Source organism: Xenopus tropicalis, chromosome 5 (assembly GCF_000004195.4).
Source record: "Xenopus tropicalis strain Nigerian chromosome 5, UCB_Xtro_10.0, whole genome shotgun sequence".
Lineage (NCBI taxonomy): Eukaryota > Metazoa > Chordata > Amphibia > Anura > Pipidae > Xenopus > Xenopus tropicalis.
The window spans coordinates 78,081,460-78,086,176 of NC_030681.2; the positions used below are offsets into that span (position 1 = coordinate 78,081,460).

Genomic DNA, 4,717 nt, shown 5'->3' on the forward strand with positions numbered 1-4,717 from the left:
TGGCTTTTGTGGGTTCACTACCCTAAAGTTGCAGAAGTTCCAGTCCTTCCATAACGATCCCATTCTAACCAACAGTCACATGGGGAATTGCACCTTGTGAACAAGGTAGGATTCATTTGGGGCTACCAATCATATAGCAGCTAGGGAAAACCACCAGATTTAGCATAAATTCATTTTGCCAAGGCGATATCAAATATATTCATCAGATACGCAAATACATATTAGTGCAATAGGTTTGCACTGTACAGCAGGATGCTGCATTTTGTAATACACGGGGAGTCTTTTGAGAGATTGGGCACAGCCGCAGTCTATATCTGGTGACATTCAACATAAGGGATGCGGCAGAGAACTGTAAAGGGGAAGTAAACCTTCCCTCAACTTTCCTATTTCCCCCATTCCATAGCTTTCCAAACTTAATTACAGATGCAAAAGAATTCATCACTGAGAATCATCCCTACCAGCACAACCTTAATCACATTGCTGTTATTAAACATAAGGAGATTAATGTTCAAGTTTGGCTCGAAAAATTGGCCTGGTGACAGCGCAAATAATATATTTCTGTGAACAAGAAGCTGCTGGAAACTTGTTGCAGCTACACAAATCTGCACAGCAATTTGCTGGAATTCCACTGCTGACCTTTAACTCCCATCCTTATTAGTAGGCCCAGCTGTTTTGATATACATCTACTGGCATTCTTACTGAGGATAGTGGGAGTTTAAATTCAGAACTAATCCTTGCACTAAAATATAAGACATGTTGTCTTTCTGATATATCAGGGCAAGTGCTTACATAGGAAATTGTTTTGGTTGAAGGAGAAGCAAAAAAAAAAAAAAAGAAAGAAAGAAAGTTGTGCAAACAAAAGAAAAGCAGTTGAAACAGGCAGCAGTCAACTTTCTAACTCTGCCTGAGGAACAAAGGATTCCGCCTAGAAACAGCAGCAGCCAATAGGAGGTCAGCCAGTCAGGTAGGAGATGCCTTGAAGGAGGAGTAATGACACGTTACCTCTCCCAGCCTTGGTAACGTCAGCTATTTATAAGCTGAGAAAAACACTTCTAATATCGGCCTTTGCTGTATTTGGTTTTACATTATTGCTATTAGTGCAGAGAAATGCTCCTGTTTAGAGATTGCCCCTCCTGTAAACATTATCTTTCCTTGTTTATACACGCCGATCCTAATACCCTTGAGAAGCGTCTGCAGCCATTAACCTCTTATTTGCTGTAGAACAAAAAGCCTTGCAGAGTTAACCCTTTCTATAATAGAAAACTGCAATGGATTTTGCAAGCAGGGACATTCATTTATTTATATCATATGACATACATCTTTGCATTAGAAGCATTGCTGTGGATGTGACTGGTGTATTGGGTCTAATTTATTAATATACCAGATTATTGCTTCCATTAGTATTTTGTTTTGGCTACCTACTGTACACTTTACTATTGGCATAGTACTATTAGAACAGCAAAAGTGGCAATAAGAGGTTGGAACAGTTATTAACATATTCTTATAGTTGAGTCCTAAAAAACTGCCAGTTTTTTAACCTAAAAAAACTCACCTTTAATTCTGTAATCTAAATGGATTGTTTGACAGATTTAATTTGCATTTCCCTGGATGGGCAAGGGGAAAAAATGGATTTTTAAAAACATATGACGGTTTTAAAATAAAGCTGATCTCTCAGACACATTACCTCACTGGAATACAAATATTATTTAATGCTACTATTCTCATTTTTGGTGTCAGTGTCTGTTGCTGCTGCTTACTGAGTCTTGGACATTTGCCTGTCAAGTGAAACTGTGAATTGCTTTAGGGGGCTAGCAAGGTCATACACCAGGTTTCCACACAGCGGGGCAGACGTGCATCCCAAAATGCTTTGTAAACTGACATTCTGGGACTGTATGTATTGGCAGTCATTTTCAAAGACAGTGTGGCTGCAAATATGGCAGTAATGCTTTTTTCTGCTGTATATGTCTGCTGTGCAGAGCGTTCATTTGAGGAATAAACACTGGTCTCTCGGAACCAATAACTTTGTGGGGCAGAAGCACTGTATGTGCTAATCTTCTAACACCATATAAATTCTGTTATACACCAGGCACAACCAGAAGTAGCCTCCTGTTCTGTGGAAGCACACGGGCAGCACATCTGGGTAACATCAGGAACACATTATACCCAAGCACCTGGCGATAAGTTCATGGATGCAGGGTCAACAGTGTCAGGTTTGTATATAATATACAATCACAATTCTTCCAACCAAGCCTTTGGATTAATATCAAGGACAGGGGTCACTGACTTCTATAGAAACTTGCAAGCTTTTAGATGGTGAATTTTTAGCTTTTTGGTTTTTTAGTTTTTTGCACTTAATAAATACCATTGCTTAAATTAGAGGTTTTTTTAGCCAAAAAAACTGGAATTGTGAAAAAAAAAATCTTGAGTTTACTCGATTTATAAAAACAAACTTGAATTCACAAATTCAAAAATTGTGAAAAGAGAGATAGCAAATGAAGGAGCTGACTGGTGCCCACTCTCAGTACCTTATTTTCTACCATCATTTCTGCCTCATTTACATATACAATTAAATATACATTTTCCTTGATGGAGTATAATTTATCTCTGCATATCTCAGACTTTGTGAGCACACACGGATTAACAGACTTCCTGTCCCCATGTTTTACATGCAGACAGGATTTTTCAGGAGTCATTGCGTGTAACTGCCCCTTACCCTGTTACCCTATCTGAACCCTTATTTCCTTTACCCTCCGTTGTTGATAAGCATAGAGGTGGCATTTGAAATCCTTAGAAGCAAGCAAAGCAAGGAACATTATCAGGTAGAACAAGATTTGGCCTGGGTAGAAGAGGGCATGGTTAAAAGTGGGGTGTACTATACTGCTCCAATTTAACACCTATTAGGAATGTTAGCCCCACAGACAAAGACTACCTGTCTAACAATACAGTGTGCCATACAAAGACTACTAGAGAGACAAGTCACAATACATTTATACTAATAAAACCAGTTTTCCTCTTTTTCCTGCAAAATACAGCAAATTCATTATTTAAAATAAGTTTTTTTGTTTTTCTTTTATTGGAAAATTATTTCAGTTTTCAGTGTTTGTATGTGTTTCTTTTATGTGTGAAATACGTCCTTTTTTCCTCTAACTACATGGTACTAAATAATGTAATATGTATGCTGCTTGAGTACATCCAGTTCTTTTTCAGGGTCTTTAATGTGGCTTGACCTGATGTTGTTCACTGTACACCCCAGTACGTTTCTATGTTCTCCTACACTTTCCTGTGTATCTTGTTCTCTTAACACCTACTATGTATAAACACTCTTTTTACTGTACCCTTACTTCCCCTTCAGATTGTCTGCTGGTACTGGCAGGTGGAAAATTGCGTTTGCTTCAAGTGCAGCAGACTATCCTACACTTTCCGCTGTCTCCCGTCAGTTTACTTAGAAGAACAGACTTAAAAGACCAGCTTTTGCAGAAGTACTTGCAGAAGAAACTGCAAAGGTTTTTACATTAACCAGATGGGAATACATGTTCCAATAAGCTGTAAAATATACCGTTTAAAGTGCAGCATTTACTGTTTTGTATACACATTTATTAGATGCTAATATGGTTAACGTGGAATTATGCTGCCCTACTTAATAGAAAATCTCCAACTTCAGTCACAGATTTTACCACAGACTACAGTAAAGTTGCCCTATGTTTTCTATAATTTAATCTGTGTGTTTATGTATTAATTTGCATCACAGATATTACAGCATAAAATTCCTAGTACCCCAGACTTAGAGGGATCTCTTTGTAAGAAAAGACATTGGAACAAGAAGAAACATCATTGCACTATAAAATAATTGTGAAATATTATTTCTTTGTGCTGTCTAGTTAACCACATTTTAGTAGATGATGATAATAGTAAGCCATGGATCCCTGAGCAATATCTTTTTAGGCCCCTATAAATTGTTTTGAGGGATAGAAATATAAAATCTAGTGGCCCTTCTACACTGTTCCGTCTCTGCAGTACTTAGAGGGTTTCATAACCCTTTAGTTAAACCTATGGTCCTCCATGCTATCCAGCATTCTTACATGAAAAAATAGCACATTATGCCCACATCCATAATTTGTTCCGGCCATGAATGATCTATCCATAACCCTACCCAACTCACTTTTGCTATCTCTGCTGTCCTGAACTACAGCTATACAGCTATAACCAAGCTTATGGCACAACTATCACATCAAACAGGCACGTGGAGGCCACACACACACTACTGAGCCTCATTTTGACTTTTTTAAGGACATTACATCAAAGTTGGATCAGCCTGTAGAGTTTTTTTCCACTTTAATTTTGAGTGTGACTCCAAATCCAGACCTCCATGGGTTGATAAATTTGATTTCCATTGATAATTTTTGTGTGATTTTGTTGTCAGCACATTCAACTAAGAACAAAGTATTTGATAAGAATATTTAATTCATTCAGATCTAGGATGTCTTATTTTTGTGTTCCCTTTATTTTTTGAGCAGTGTATATACTATTGTACTGTTAAATATTGCCTATTTGCCCCAGAAACTCTAATAATACAAAATAAGGTGATTTGTAGCACTGAATATTGCCACTATTGATCTGGCAAAGCTGTAGAGAACTCTTTATATAGCAGATTACTGACAACCTATTTAGAATGCGCAACTAAAGAATCTGCAGCATTTTTACTTTAAGGTGTTATTGG

General features: G+C 37.5%; 1 long non-coding RNA gene across 1 annotated transcript; it reads left to right on the plus strand.

Moving 5' to 3' along the window:
- Positions 1-369: 369 nt before the first annotated feature.
- Positions 370-4,289, plus strand: LOC101734322. Its single transcript, XR_208629.4, has 3 exons — positions 370-964; positions 2,087-2,210; positions 3,353-4,289. It is a non-coding gene; the product is annotated as an uncharacterized LOC101734322 (long non-coding RNA).
- Positions 4,290-4,717: the final 428 nt, after the last annotated feature.